The sequence below is a fragment of the Carassius auratus genome, chromosome 20 (genome assembly GCF_003368295.1).
Source record: "Carassius auratus strain Wakin chromosome 20, ASM336829v1, whole genome shotgun sequence".
NCBI lineage: Eukaryota > Metazoa > Chordata > Actinopteri > Cypriniformes > Cyprinidae > Carassius > Carassius auratus.
Window position 1 is genome coordinate 25,707,753 of NC_039262.1, and position 17,340 is coordinate 25,725,092.

Below are 17,340 nucleotides of genomic sequence, written 5' to 3' on the forward strand. Positions count from 1 at the left end.
TTTTTCAAGCCCCTTTAAAGGACCAATCAGTCAGCAGGAAAACCTTGTTCATTTTCTGAGGGGAGCCAGGAGGCTTAATCTGCCCTGGCCTCTCACTGTTACTCACTGTTACCCCTGAAGGGTTCTCCCTTCGAACAGCAGCAGTCCGTCGACCTTTGGTCCCTGTCATTTACAACCACTCTGCTACTAACACTAGAATTGGTCAAGTGAGTAAGGGACATGCAGGTACTTTCTATAAGTCCTAATTGCCTGGAGTTTGGGCCAGGCAACTGCAAGGTCGTCCTGAAACCAAGGCATGGCTATATATCTAATGTGCTTTTGACTCCATTCAGAGCACTGGTTACCATCCTCTCTGTGCTTGGTCCCTCGGAGGAGGACCAAGAGTTGAGTTTACTCTGAAAGTCAGTGGACACACTAAGGGACACCCGGTCATGAAGTAGAGACTTTCTAAATGGATAATTGGTACTATTCTGCGAGCCTACACTTCCTTTGGCCTACAGTGCCCGTTGGAGTATGAGCCCACTCAACTAGAGAGATAACCTCTTTGTGGGCATGGTCTGGTGGAGTGATCATTGCACATCCACATGGGTGCTGAGGCTGCGCAAATCTTCTGGAATGATCACTCGGCTGGGTGAGGCCTTAGCCTGGAGAGTCGTCACTTCAGTCGAAGTAACCTGAATTCTATGACAAAACGATTATATAGCCAGATGACTCTGCCCATTCTGGCTGGCTTTGGTGGGCTTTGCTGACATAGGTTTGTGCAGCACTGCTGCTGAGCCATTAGTTTGTATTAAAACATACTGCATGAACCAGTGAACCATGTGCTCCTTTAGCCCCTCCTCCTTGTTCCCTCTTTACCACACCCTCTTGTCACCCTAGTTGGTCTAAGTGTCCTCACCTGTCCCTCATGTATTTTCCTCCCTATTTATGGTGCACCTTACCCTTTTGTGTTTGCTGGTCCGTTGTCATTCTCACCCCCTCTGTCTGTGGATGTGGCTGAATATCTGACCAATCACTGAAAGTAGGGGAACAAGTCGGTTCTGGGTCATTTTGAGTTATTCATAGATTCTGAAAGTGTAGTCTCCAAGCTTTCCAACGATGTGTAACACGTGGAAATCTGATAATATTTGGAGAAGTTGAGGCCATTTGAAGGTAGTTACTCAAAAAAGCTCAAAAAGCAGAAAATAGCCTCTAAAGACTGTGCAGTTCTCACCTGTTCTCACTGCTGGGAGTGACAATGGGCTAATTTACATCTTATTACATCTCATTTACATAAGCCATACCCCCTGTAAAGCTCCCCCCGTAAAGCTGCATGTTTGAATAGCAAAAACTGCATACTATTAATAATAAAGGATAATGTGCATTGTAAATGTCAGTAATTTATCTTTTTTGACTTTTAAAAAAATAATTTAGAGGCTGAAATATGTGAGTTTTCTTTTTTTACAAAACCTTTTTTTTAAAAACTCTATTTGAACTTGTGCATTGTAAATAACATTGCAAGACACTCCTTTAAAATCTGGCCATCATTTTAAATGTTATTATTTTAAGGTTTACGTAAACAAAAAGTACATATTGATGCTAATTTTATTTGTTATTTGCTGGTTTTCTACATAAAACTTGGTCAATTGATTGATGAAATGGATTGTTACAGTTTTCATGTGCCAAAGACAACTATGCAAAAAGCTTTATTTATTTATTTATTTATTTATTTTTGGCCATATGACAGAGGTCTGATATTCTATTCGTCATATTTCTGTTTTGCATAAAACTGAAGAATATTCGGTACATCCTATGCTGTATTCTAAAATCTGTATTCCAATACATTCTTCCTCGTCTTCATCTTCGCTCAGTTGTAGATTAGGGATATTATACAGTCTTATTATGCCGCTTTCATCGTCGCTCAGATCGTCTTCAGAATCAGTGAGCGCTTGTTCGCTAGAGCCGACCAGAGCGCTGCATAATAAGTAGCCACGCTTCCCTCGGAGGGTGGGGGCAATAACAAAAGAAACAAAAGCCGGCTTATCCAGTATGGAAATACATACAGACAATGATACGCCCCTACTGCGTGCTAGAATCTCCAAAAAACAAGCCGATTTCAACCTCAAAATGTATGCTTTTAAATATACCAATACTGCTATCTCATACACGGAGAGGCTTCTTCGTGATCTCAACTAACAGATTCTGCAAAAAAACGAAAATCACCAATTTTGAAAAACAAAACAAAAACAAAAACAAAAAACACTTCTTTCTTATTTTGCTCGAAAGTTGTGCTGCTGACTTGTGTCACTGGTTTCCGTGACGGGTCACATATGTGTCTGTGTCTTCCTGTCTGGATGGTCTTGTGCCCTTGTTTTGTCTAGTCCTTGTGATTCTATGTTCTTGTCTTGCTCCTTGTTTTAGTAATTTATTTGTTCTTGCCCTTTGCTTTCATTTGTAATATTTTAGTTTTCTAGTCTTGATTCTTGGTTTTGTTTGATCATTCTATTAAGTTGGTTAAATTGGTAATTTCTTATTTTGTTACTTTACTTTTATTAGTTCATTGGTTTATATTCTTTGTCTTGGATTTAACTTGTGTTTTTGTGGAGCTTTGTCCTGTCTAGTCTCGTGTTCCTGACCTGTCCCCATGTGTCCTGCCCTGGTTCTACCAGCCTGGCATCTGGTCTGTCTCCAGAGTCAGTGGTCAACAAGTTTCTGAGCTCTGCTCTATGGTGCCTTGTGTGGCCTTCTCTTTCAGCCTGGTCTTGCTGCCCCCTCTGTTGCCCAAGTATTCTGCCAGTTGTTTCCTGAAGCCTTCACAGTGGCCTTCCCTGGCTGTTCTGTTTATTGTGTTCCTGTTGTGGTATCAGTTGTGCACTTCACTACCTCCTGTATCAGTCTGTCTTGTCAAAACCTTGTTATCTCACTGCAATTGGGTCCTCCTTCCCAGATCCCTGACATGTAAAGGCAACTGAAAGTCATCTCAAACATGTCTGGAAAGACCTTTTGCAAACCAGTGGCAAATATTTGATTGAAAGTGCAATCTATTACATGCAATGTACAAATCCTCTAATAGCATTAAATATTTAGTGTCTGCATTTTGTCAAGTCACCTTTATTTATATAGTGCTTTTAACAATATAGATTGTAACACAGCAACTGAACAGCATTAAATAGGAAAATAGTGTGGCAATAAAGCAAAAAGGTTTTTCATCATTGAATTCAATTATGTCATCACCCAGCTCAGTTCAGTTTAAATAGTATCTGTGCAATGAAGTCAGTGAAAACGCTGGTAATTAAGTGTCCCCAACTAAGCATGCCAGAGGAGACAGCGGCAAGGACCCAAAACTCCATCGTTGACAGAATGGAGCGAAAACCTTGGGAGAAACCAGGTTCATTCGGGGAGCCAGTTTTCCTCTAACCAGACAAAACCAGCAATCCAATTCCAGGCTGCAGCAAAGTCAGATTGTGAAGAAGAATCATATGTATCCTGTAGTCCCGATGGCTGTCTAGGAGACAAGGTCTTGAATGTGGATCTGTCTCTGGGGCTCCTCTAGTTGTCCTGGTCTCCCCTGACATTCAGGGCTGTAGAGATCCTCTCTAGGTGCTGATCCACCATCTGGGATGGATACGTACTGGATACGGGTGACTGCAGTGACCATCTGATCTGGATACACACTGGATCCAGGTGAATGCAAGTGACCATCTGCCTCCTGAACAATGTTAGGTAGGTTATACCAGAGTTTGGGAGCTAAGTAGGAAAGGATCTGGCGCCCGCATTTGATTTTGATATTCGTGGTATTATCAAATTGCCAGAGTTTTGAGAATACAGCAGACATGGAGGACTATAGTGTGATAATAGCTCGTTCAAATACTGAGGTGCTAAACCATTAAGGGCTTTATAAGTAATAAGTAAACCAAAAGTTAAACCAAAAAGATTTTGTTAAAGCAACTGAACAACATAAATTAGGAAAACTGTGTCAATAATGCAAATATGACAGTTAAAGGCAGTTCATCACTGAATTTAGTGATGTCATCATTCAGCTCAGTTCAGTTTAAATAGTATCTGTGCAATCATTTGCAATAAAGTCAATGATATCGCTGTAAATGAAGTGTCCCCAACTAAGCAAGCCAGAGGCGACAGTGGCAATGAACCAAAACTCTATCAGTGACAGAATGGAGAAAAAACCTTGGGAGAAACCAGGCTCAGTGAAGGGGCCAGTTCTCCTATAACCAGACGAAACCAGCAATCCAATTCCAGGCTGCAGCAAAGTCAGATTGTGAAGAAGAATCATCTGTTTCCTGTAGTCTTGTCCAGATGGCTGTCTAGGAGACAAGGTCTTTACAGGGTGATCTGTATATGGGGCTCATCTAGTTGTCCTGCTCTCTGCTGTCTTTCAGGGCCGAGAGGTCCTTTCTAGGTGCTGATCCACCATCTGGTCTGGACACTTACTGGATCCGGGTCACTGCAGTGCCCCTCTGATCTGGATACGTACTAGTTCTGGTGGCCACAGTGCCCTCGGAACAAGAGAGAAACAGACTAATATTAGTGTAGATGCCATTCTTCTAATGATGTAGCAAGTTTATCGGGTGTTATGGTAAGTGTTCATGGTTCCGATTTACCTAAACAATGCAGCCTAAAAATCCTTTAATGGATTTGGATATTAGGAGTGTATTAGTGTGTTATGTGTAAGACAAGTTAAAGAGATTTAGTCTTGAGTCTTTAATCTAGATTAAACTGCAAGAGTGTGTCTTCCTCCAAAACAATATTAGGTAGGTTATTCCAGAGTTTAGGCGCTAAATAGGAAAAGGATCTGCCGCCCGCAGTTGATTTTAAATATTCTACTGAATATCAAACTGCAAGAGTTTTGAGAATGCAGCAGACATGGAGTACTATAATGTTACAAGAGCTATTTCAAATACTGAGGTGCCAAACCATTCAGGGCTTTATGGATAATAAGCAAGATTTAAAAATCTATTCGATGTTTGATACAGAGCCAGTGCAGTGTTGACAGAACTGGGCTAATATGGTCATACTTCCTGGTTCTAGTAAGAACTCGAGCTGCCTCATTTTGGAGTAGCTGGAGTTTGTTTATTAAGTGTGAAGAACAACCACCAAATAAAGCATTACAATAATCTAACCTTGAGGTCATAAACGCATCGATTAAAATTTCTGCATTTGACATTCAGAGCATAAGTCGTAATTTAGATTTAATTTTGAAATAGAAAAATGCAGTTTTACAAATGCTAGAAACGTAGCTTTCTAAGGAAAGATTGCTATCAAATAGCTAACTGATGACGAAGAATTGACAGAGCAGCCATCAAGTCTTAGACAGCATTCTAGGTTATTACATGCAGAGTTTTTAGGTCCTATAATCAACACCTCTGTTTTTTCAGAATTTAGCAGTAAAAAATTACTTGTCATCCAGTTTTTTATCTCAACTATGCATTCTGTTTGTTTTTCAAATTGGTATGTTTTGCCGGGCCATGAAGAAATATAGACCTTAGTATCATCCGCATAACAGTGAAAGCTAACATTGTGTTTCCGGATGATATCTCCCAAGGTTAACATGTAAAGTGTGAAAAGTAACGGCCCTTGTACTTGAGACTTGAGGTACTCAATGCCAAAAAAGTTTTCTGGTACTACCATTTCTAGTATCTTGGACAGAAAAGGGAGATTCAAGATCGGTCTATAATTAACTAGTTCTTTGGGGTCAAATTGTGTGTTTTTTTAGATGATAGGCTTAATAGCAGGCAGTTTGAAGGTTTTGGGGACATATCCTAATGACAATGAGGAAATAAATAATAGTAAGACGAGGATCTATGACTTCTGGAAGTACCTCTTTTAGGAGCTTAGATGGAATAGGGTCTACATACATGTTGTTGGTTTAGATGATTTAACAAGTTTATACAATTCTTCCTCTCCTATAGTAGAGAATGAGTGGAACTGTTCCTCATGGGATCTATCTATCTATCTATAGTGCACTGTCTGATGTGATACTGTAGCTGACAGCTGCATGGTTAAAATTGTATCGCTAATAGTACTGATCTTAGAAGTAAAGTAGTTCATAAAGTAAGTCATTACTGCTGTGATGTTGGGAAATGTCAACACTTGTTGATGCATTTTTTATTGTGTTAATTTAGCCACTGTATTAAATAAATACCGGGGTCATGTTTGTTTTAGAGAGATAAAAAGTAATCAGATGTAGCAATTTGTAATGCTTTTCTGTAGGATAGTTTACTTTCCTGCCAAGCTATACAAAATACCTCTAGTTTTGTTTTCCTCCAGCTGTGCTCCATTTTCTGGGCTGCTCACTTTAGAGAGAGAGAGAGTCCAACATCTCTGTTACATAATCAAGTTTTTCTGAGGTTTTGGATATGGTAAGGAATTGGGATACATCAGGAAGATTATGGATACTTCACCCACCGGCACCATCCAGGACAGTGCATTCCTCTCAGCTTCATCTTTGTGTCTCATTGTCATCTTGTATCATTGTCTTCATTAAACTGTGTTAAATCTCGCACTTGCTTCCTGCCACTCCTTCACCCAGTCATTACAGAACGCTCTCACCCAACATGGAAGCAGAGAGCTACTCCGGTGAGCCTAACTTTTGCAAGACTTTCCTTAACAAATGTTCCATGCATTTTGCATTGCAGCCTCGCACCTTCGCGATGGAAGAGTCCAAGGTTGGATTAATCGCCTGGGTAAACAAGCCAGTCCATCACGCCATTACGTCTCTCCGGAACGGGGCCACTCGAGTTGAGAGAACATTGGTGGGTAGAGCTTGGCTTTCCCGGAAGGAGAGAGAGCGGCGGAGGTCCCAAGGACTATGCTTATATTTCTGTGGCTTGGAGCACTCCATCCATTTATGCCTGGTAAAAGAGCCAGCCTGGTAGTAAGTTTGAGGCTACTATCGGGTGGGATCTCTGCCGGGAAGTCCTCAAACACATCTTCGACTCTCCTTCTGGTAAAACTGCGGTGGGAGAACCACACTCACGACTTTCTCGCCCTTCTGGACTCATTGTCATTGTTCATTGACTCTCTCCTTGCACGTCTCTTGAACCTTCCTGTCCTTCCTGTGTCTCATTCCATCCATGTAACCACACTCAATGGCCAGGAACTGCCACACATTACTCACTACACCGAACCCATAACTCTGCTCACCTCAGGCAACCACAGTGGAACCATATCCTTTTATCTCATGGACTCCCCTGTCGCTCCCATTGTTTTATGTCACCCCTGCTTAATCAAACATAATCCACGAGTGGATTGGGGTTCCAACACAGTCACCTTGTGGAGTGAAAGTTGTCATGAGTCTTGTCTGGTTTCTGCTTGTCCTGTTGTGCCTGTTTCTGTCTTTCAGAATGAGACCATGGTGTTATCAAACGTGCCCGCAGAGTACTTAGACCTGAAGGCGGAGTTCAGTAAGTCCCGTGCTGCTTCACTACCTCCGCATCATCCCTATGACTGTGCTATAGACTTAGTTCCAGGTAAGTCTCCACCTAAAGGCAAGCTTTACTCTCTTTCTATTCCTGAGAGGGAGGCCATGGAGAAATACATTTCTGATTCCTTGGCATCGAAGTTCATCCGCCCTTCCACTTCTCCAGCGGGGGCGGGATTCTTTTTTGTGGGTAAGAAGGATGGTTCTCTGCAATCTTGTCTTGACTACTGAGAGCTGAACAACTTCATGATAAAGAACACCTATCCGTTGTCATTGATGTCTTCAGCTTTCAATAGGTTACAGGGAGCATCCGTATTCACAAAATTGGATTTACGTAATGCTTATCATTTGGTCTGCATCAGGAAGGGGTATGAATGGAAAACCGCCTTTAACACCCCTAGAGGGCACTTATATTTGGTGATGCCGTTCGGGCTCTCCAACTCACCAGGGGTTTTCCAAGCACTCGTTAATGATGTGTTGAGAGACATGGTAGATCAGTTTATATATGTTTACCTGGATGAGATACAGATTTTTTCTTCATCTCTTCAGGAACATGTGCAACACGTCAGATGAGTGCTCCAGAGATTACTCGAGAATGGGCTTTTTGTCAAGGCGGAGAAATGTGTATTCCATGCACAGTCTGTCCCCTTCCTAGGGTATATCGTCTCGTCCAAGGTAATACGTATGGATCATGACAAAGTTAAGTCTGTGACAGATTGGCCATCTCCAGATTCCCGTAAGGCCCTACAGTGGTTTCTGGGGTTAGCCAATTTTTATCAACATTTTATTCGTCATTTCAGCCAATTGACTGCCTTGACCTCCCCCAGTACTCCGTTCCGGTGGTCAGATGCAGCCGAGACTGCATTTACCAACCTCAAGAGCCGCTTCGTTTCGGCTCTTATCCTTTGTCAGCCCCATACTGAAGAAACCTAACTAACTAACTAACTCTTCTAACTAACTACAGGCCTATATCTAAACTGCCTTTTTTATCTAAAATTCTAGAGAGAGTGGTGGCGGGGCAGCTGACTTCATATCTTGATGGAAAAGATTTGTTTGATAAATTTCAGTCAGGTTTTCGCAAATGTCATTCAACTGAGACTGAACTTCTTAAAGTATCAAACAACATTTTGATGGCTGCTGACTCTGGACAGTACACTGTATTGATTTTACTTGACCTATCATCTGCATTTGATACATTGGACCATACAGTATTGATACATCGGTTATGCAATGAAATGGGGTTCTCTGGGTCTGTTTTAAAATGGTTCACCTCTTACTTGAGTGATAGATCATTTTGTGTGTCTATGAATAACATTCTGTCAGAAATGACCCCTGTGTCATATGGAGTCCCTCAGGGATCAATTTTGGGTCCTATTTTGTTTTTATTGTATATTAGCCCTCTTGGTGAAATTATTCGAAATTTTAATAATGTGTCTTATCACTTTTATACTTATGACATTCAGTTGTACTGCTCATTCAAAGAGCCAAAGTTAGGTAAATTAACTGATTTATCGGAATGCCTGTCATGCATTAAGACTTGGTTATACAACAATTATTTACAACTGAATATAAAAAAGACTGAAACTTTGATCATTGCTCCAGAACAAAAAATACCTCAAATTAACACCCCTGTTCCTTAGACTCATCCGTCCAGTTGAGCCTAAGAAACCTGGGTGTTTTGTTCGACCAATCGTTGTCTCTGCATGGTCATTCTAGACAGTTGGTCAGAAACTGTTTTTATCATTTGAGAAATATTTCTAAATTGAGAAAAACATTGCCCAAAGCTACAATGGAGATGATCATTCACACTTTTACTTCTTCAAGGTTAGATTACTGTAATTCTCTTTTTACTTGTTTTAACAATGTTTCTCTGAACCGTCTTCAATTGGTTCAAAATGCAGGAGCCAGGCTTTTAACAGGGACCAACAGAAGGGCACACATTACTCCGATTTTATTTACTCTCCACTGGCTTCCAGTAAAATTTAGCATTAATTATAAAATTTTAGTTTTAACCTTTAGAGCATTACATGGACAGACCCCCCCAATATATCGCAGACATGCTTATCCCTTATTCTTTCCGTACTCTTCGTTCCTCAGGTCAAAATCTCATGATTGTCCCTAAAACCCGCCTTAAAACTTGGGGAGACCGCTCCTTTCAAGCAGTTGCTCCCAAACTGTGGAATGCCCTGCCACTGTCTCTGGGTGTGGTCGATTCTGTTGATTCTTTTAAAAGACAGCTAAAGACATTTTGCATGATGTTTCTTATTTTTAAGTTTGTTAATTTGCTATATGTAAAGCATTTTGCGATTTTACCTGTGATAGGTGCTATATAAATAAAGTTTACTTACTTGTAGCCTCTGATCCCACACAGCAGTTCGTCATGGAGGTTGACACATCAGAGGTGGGGGTAGGAGCATTTCTTTCCCAACGTGCTGCCTCGGATGATAAGATGCATCCCTGCGCGTTTTTCTCACATCGTTTATCTCCTGCTGAACGCAATTATGACATTGGTAATAGAGAATTGTTGGCTGTCCAGTTAGCTTTGAAGGAGTGGCGTTACTGGTTGGAAGGGTCAGGGGTACCTTTAATTGTTTGGACCGATCACAAGAATTTAGAGTACATTAGAACTGCCAAAAGACTAAATTCCAGGCTGGCTCGGTGGGCCCTTTTTTTTCGGTCGTACCGCACGGGTTCCAAAAATGTCAAACCTGATTCTTTCTCACATCTTTTTGATCCTTCCACACGCCTGGTGACTCCCAAGTGTATTTTACCTAAGAAAATAGTCGTTTCAGCACTCGTATGTGAGGTCGAATCGAAGGTCAAGACGGCCTTAGAAGGCGTAGCGCCCACTGAATTGTTTATTTGTGCCGGAGGAGTTACGGTCCGAAGTTATTCAGTGGGGTCAAAGCTTTAACGTTGCTTGTCATCCAGGGATAAGCCGAACCAAGGGTTTAGTTAAGCAACGATTCTGGTGGCCACTCATGGCTCGCGACGTCCACGATTTTGTTTTGGCTTGCTCAGTTTGCGTCAGTGGTAAGTCATCTAACCGGCCTCCAGATGGGCTCCTTCAACCGCTGTCTGTCCCTTCAAGACCCTGGTCACATATCGCTCTAGATTTTGTTACCGCCCTCCCACCCTCTAATGGCATGATGGTCGTTTTGACCGTAGTTGACCGGTTCTCGAAGGCGGCACATTTCATTCCCTTGCCCAAATTACCTACAGCCAAGGAGACAGCGGTCAGCTGTCCTTGATTATGTCTTTCGGTTGCATGGCCTCCCGGTAGACATGGTTTCTGACAGGGGATTCCAATTCATATCCAAAAACAGAGTTTTGTAAATTCTTAAGATCGACGGTTAGTCTGTCTTCGGGATAACATCCCCAGAGTAACGGGCAGTCTGAGCGAGCCAACCAAGATTTAGAGAGAACGTTGTGATGTTTAGTCTCCAAGAATCCTTCTTCCTGGAGCCAACAACTCTCTATGGTGGAGTACGCTCACAATTCGTTACCAGTGTCAGCCACAGGCCTCTCTCCGATTCAGTGCAGCTTGGGTTATCAGCCACCAGTTTTTCCTAGTCTGGAGTCTGAAGTCGCGGTCCCCTCCACTCACACATTTGTCAAGAGGTGCCACCGCACCGAGATTGCTACCGGTCAAAGCCTCCTGTTTACCTAGTGGGTCAAAAAGTGTGGCTTTCTACTAACAATATTCTTCTCCGCTCCGTGTCTAACAAATTAGCTCCCAAATTTATTGGCCCATTTCCTGTCACCAAGATCATTAGTCCTGTGACAGTCTGCCTCCAACTACCTACAGCGTACAGGAGAACATCCCGCCTTCCATGTGTCCAACATAAAACCCGTGTTTTATTCACGTATTAATCCGCCTACCCCGGTTCCCCCACAGCCGCGTCTCATAGATGGGGAACCGACATATTTGGTGAATCATATTCTGGACTCGAGACGGAGGGGACGAGGATTCCAGAACTTGGTGGGAAGGTTACGGTCCAGAGGAGAGGAGTTGGGTACCTGCTAGGGACATACTGGATCACTCCCTTATTGATGATTACAATCAGCATGTAGGCCCTTCTGGGAACTCCAGGAGGCATTCTTGGGGGGGGGGGGGGGGGATGGTTACTGTCTCAGGGTTTTGCACTTTGTGGGTGAAGTCTGTGTGTTACACGTCAGCACTGATTAGTTTGTGGCCGTCTCTGTTAATTGTCATCAGCAACAGCTGTCACTCATTACTCATCCCTATATATTGGCTTGTCTTGAGCATTGTTTCATGTATGTAACCTATGTTTGCGCTGGATGTCCGTGTCTCCCCGGTACCCCATCCACTCTATGCACACCACCACCAAGCAACATCACTTACCTTCGACTCGCTTCCCCGCAGTTCCTGTGTCACCCTCTCCTGCTGCCAACTCACCTCCACCATCCGGATACTTCACCCACTTGCACCATCCTGGACAGTGCATTCCTCTCAGCTTCATCTTTGTGTCTCATTGTCGTCTTGTATCATTGTCTTCATTAAACTGTATTAAATCTCGCACTTGCTTTCTTCCACTCCTTCACCCAGTCATTACAGATTACTTACAAAGCAGTCTTTTGTGGTAGAAGTGGTTCTACTTACAGTTTTAGCTATATGAAGTTTGCACAAAACTAAATTATGATCTGAGGTTTTATCACTTGGCTGCATAATTTCAACACCATCAACATCAATTTCATGTTACAGTATTAAATCTAGAGAATGATTTTGACAATGAGTAGGTCCTGAGACATGTTGTCTAACCTCAACAGAATTCAGAATGTCTATAAATGATGATCCCAATGCATCTTTTTCATTATCAACATGGATGTTAAAATCACCAACAATTAAAACTTTATCTGCAGCCAGCAAACTATTTAATAAAGTCTGTATGGTGTGTTAACAATTGTTTCTCTGGATAATGTTTTATGTTATATGTTATTAAAAAAAATAAAAAGATGGCGCCAGTGTGTGTGGCCAATCGTCTCTTGCTCCTGGTTGCATGGGTGTTTGTCTTGTTTTTATCGACTGTTTTAAATACTGCAGACTATCTACTGGTGTATGATCGCCAAACACTTTTTAGCATTAGATCAGCTATGGAAAATATGCCGATCTATAATGTTAATCGGGGTGGAAATAACAATATGCACCCTCCTCCACTACTGCATGGATTACCCGCCTATCTCTGCAGGACCCTATGCTCCTTCGGGAGAAAGAAGCGATCCAGACGCCGCAGTAAATGAGATGGTCTGTTGCTGAAAGTGAAGACACTAATGACTTTGTTCCCAAATACCGATCCTGGCTGAATTTTAGCAGGTCTTGATGTGAATTGTTGCTGGTATGTGCTACAACGCTCTTGGGATCCCACGTACAAGTGGCTGGTATCTGTAATCGGTGTAGATAAGGAAGGCCAGTTAATTTTCATCAGCCCCCCTTCTCACAAGAGGTGGTGTGGATGCTTCTCTCCTTCGGTCTTTTGACTGCAAAACTTAGCCGTTGAAAGACACATCTCAAGTGAAAATAGCTTTGGTGAATGCTAGATCACTAGCTAACAAGTCCTTTATTTTGAATGAATTTTTCACTTCCAAGGACCTGGTCATGTTGTGTGTGACAGAGACCTGGATCGGTGTTAGTGAGTCGAGTGTTTTTTCAGAAGTTTACCGCTGTACTGTACCTATTTTAACTCTCCACGTCCTACTGGAAGAGAAGGTGGAATAGCAACTATTTTCACAGAACATTTCAACCGTACCCATCTTACTCCTATTCCAGCTTTGAAGTCAGTAGTTTGAACTAAGTCTTGGTTGTCTGGTGCTGTGCTCTGTCGTTTATTGCTCACCCAAATACAAGGACTTTATAAATGATATTTTCAGATTTTCTGGCTGGAATCATGGCAAAATATGATTGGGTTTTAATTGCTGGGGATTTTAATATCGATGTGTGCTGTCCCACCAAGTCTCTGGCTAAAGCTTTTTAAAATCTTGCGGAGTCTTTTAATTTAACTCAGTTTGTGACTAATCTCACACATAAATGTTTACATATACTAGATTTGGTTTTATCATATGACTTGCCTATTGGTAATATTGAAGTCTGTGATGAATTTTTTTTTCCGTTCATCTGCCTGTTTTATTTGAGATATGTACTCCTTATGATTCTAAAGTGACTACTCCTACCCGTAGCTGTCGATTATTCCAACAACTGCTCAATTGTTTTCTGAGGCTTTCAATGGCATTGGTGATGATTATTCACTTTCATCATATGGCCTTAACACAGATGACTTAACCTCTCTGTTCTTTTCAACCTGCAAAGTTTTTTGGATGTGGTGGTCGTGGTCCCTTTTAGGATGGTTCGAGAAAGACCTAAAGTTTTAGCTGGCAACGGCGAATGTCATGTTGATTGTGTTCACGACAGTGTTTTCTGGAAGTATTCCTGAGCCCATGTTGTGATTTCCATTACAGTAGCATTCCTGTATGTGATGTGGTACTTGTGAGTCATCCGATTTGGACCTTGGTGAATTGAGACCACTTGTGAAGCCCTATGTAAAAATGTAGTGGTTATCATAGACTGTGATTTTAAATTGGACAAACAGATTAACTCTGTAGTTAAATCTTGTTTTTTCCAATTGAGACAACTCACCAAGGTGAAATCTTTCATGTCTTTTAAAGACTTTCAAATAATCGTCCATATTTTTATTTTGAATCGTCTGGATTATTGTAATGGCCTTTATAACCGAACCGAACAATGTACAGGACTCCCTGAACTAGTTGCATCCAAAGCAATATCTAGAGCCCTCACATTCTTACTGTCCTGAATTAAAGTTTGGATTCGTGTCTCTAATTCTGAAATCTTCTCTGTCATCCTAACTATTGCCCTGCATTAATCACATGTGAATCCCTCGTCGCCAACAAATAGAGATAAACTATACATGTGGCAAGCGGTGCAAACAACAATAGCAGATAACAATAGCCATTACTCACTGTGCTTGATGAAAGATTCTTACCACAGTTGTATGATGAACTTGTGAAAAAATGGAGCGAGTGAAAAAAAAAAACGAAGTGAGAGAGAGGAGAGGAGAAAAGAAAAAAGAAAAGAAAACAGCAATAGGTCCGATTGGACACGCTAATGCAGGGCCGGTCCTGACCAATTTGCTGCCCTAGGCAAGATTTTACCTGGCGCCCCATGCATCACAGCCCATTTCACCCTGTCATTGTGTTCATGATTTAGCATATATATATATATATATATATATATATATATATATATATATATATATATATATATACATACATACACACACACACACACACACATTACAGCAGAACTGTTTCCAACACTCACAATAAATCATCATATTAGAATGATTTCTAAAGGATCATGTGATAGACTGGATGTCACATGTGACACTGAAGAATGGAGTAATGATGCTGAAAATTCAGCTTTGCATCACAGAAATAAATGATAATTTAAAGTATAATAAATTGAAAACAAATTATTTTAAATTGTAATAATATATCACAATATTAAATTTTTTCTGTATTTTAGATCAAATAAATGCAGGCTTGATGAGCAGAAGAAACTTCTTTCAAAAACATTAAAAATAGTAATGTTTCCAAACTTGGCCTGTACTGTATCCCCCCAAAACTGCACAACTGTAGAGTAAAACATTAATAAAAAAGTGATAAAAAATGCGTCTTAAAACTGACATGATTGTACAAAATCACAGTCTGGGGACTCAGAACTCAGAACTACTGCTAACATTAAGTTCAAGGTAAAAATAACTGCCATGAAATTAATAAATCAATAAATTGATTAAAAAAATATATATATATATGTAAAAAAAAATTCACTCGTTCACTCATTCTGGTGCCCCTATGGATGAGTGGCGCCCTTAGCATTTGCCTATACCGTCTATGGCGCTGGCCGGCCCTGCGCTAATGACAAGCTAACAAACATTAACCCGCTGCACTTGTGGATTTAGAATAAAAGCGAAGATCAAATTAATCAGTTTAATAGATAATATTAGCAATATGGTGAGAATTAAGTTATATTTTATCATTTTAAACAACAGAGTGATAGTAGAACAGAGATTCTACAGAAAAACAAAGCTACACGAGCTACGATCACAAACCAGCAGCAATGTAAGCAGGAAGCAGGAAAAGCACTGTCCAACAGCAACACCCAATGCAGTCACATGCATGTGGTCATACTTCCTGGTTCAAGTAAGAACACCAGATGCTGCATTTTGGAATAGCTGGAGTTTGTTTATTAAGCATGCAGAACAACCACCCAATAAAGCATTACAATAATCTAACCTTGAGGTCATGAACGCACGTCTTAACGTTTCTGCATTTGATATTGAGAACATAGATCGTAATTTAGATATATTTTTCCACAATGCTGATAGCAGAATGGTTGCAACAACTAAATGAGGTCACAGGTATATATTTCTAGGGAAATTTACACCCGCTTCAAACAGGGTCAACATATCATAATAAATTACCAGAATTATCAGTTTTCTAATCTGTATTTTGTTCTGCATGACAAAAAATTAACTACAAATAAGAGATTAACCACACAAGAACCAAATATATGAACACTTAACACTTTCACAAAATGTTTTCTCTTTTTTTTCTCAAGAAGCAATAACATACAACATTTGTTTTTCATTCTGGAAAGACACTTAGAAGTGAAAAAAAAAAAACAGTACAAACAATCTCATAGATTACAATTTACAACTAGACGGATGTTCTGTTACTTCCTCTACAGTCAAAAAATGTTATATTAGACAACTTGTCTTTTCCCATGTTACAAAAACAGCATTTTTCCATCTTCGAAATATTGGCAAGCAAGAAACGTTACTAGTTTCTGATGCAGAAAAGCTAGTTCATGCATTCATGACCTTTAGATTGCACTATTGTAATGCACTTCTTGGTGGTTGTCCTGCATCTTCAGTTAACAAGCTACAGGTAGTCCAAAATGCAGTGGCTAGCGGGAATGAATCCTTACCAGGTCAAAAAAAAAAAAAAAAAATGGTGATCATATTACCCCAATTCCATTAGTCTCTGCAATGGCTACCTATTAAGTTCCATATCAGTCACAAAATATTATTACTTATCTATAAGGCCCTTAATGGTTTAGCTCCTGCGTACCTAACTAGTTTTCTACCACTCTACATTCCATCACACTTGCAAAGGTCACAAAACGCTGGACTTTGGGTAGTACCTAGGATAGCAAAGTCTACTAAAGGAGGTAGAGATTTTTCACATTTGGCTCCTAAACTCTGGAATAGCCTTTCCGATAGCATCCAGATTTCATACACACTCTCTTTAAACAAGCTTCAGTCTGGATCCAGAACACCTGAGAAGAGATGATGCCAATCCCTCAGAGGACCTCAGATGATGCCAACCCTGAAACAACAACAGAACGAACTAAATTTGCTATAAGTTTGCTAGCATCATAATAATTGCTGTTAATGGTGTTTGTTGTCTGTTTGATTACGTCTAATTGATTTTTCCGTACATTTCTGCCATATGCACCTAAACTGAGTCACCACTGATAAGCTACTACTAAACATTATAGAAACATTAATTTTCTGTAAAGTTGCTTTAAAAGCAGGCAAATGCATGCACATCAATCTTAACTGAGTGCTCGACCAAAAAACAAGCAGAAAAATATCTGAATGTGAATTTGGCACCACCAAAGCTCCAAAGGTTTCACACATTTATTGTTTACAATAATTGTTCATCAGTCTGATAAAGAGACTTGCCTGTTCGAAATATCACATACGCTATGCAATAGTTTTTAAACAATAAATGTTTGATACCTTTGGAGCTTTGGTGTTGCCGACTTTACATTCAAATATTTTTCTGTAAAGCTGCTTTGCAATGATTTGCAGTGATCGTGAATG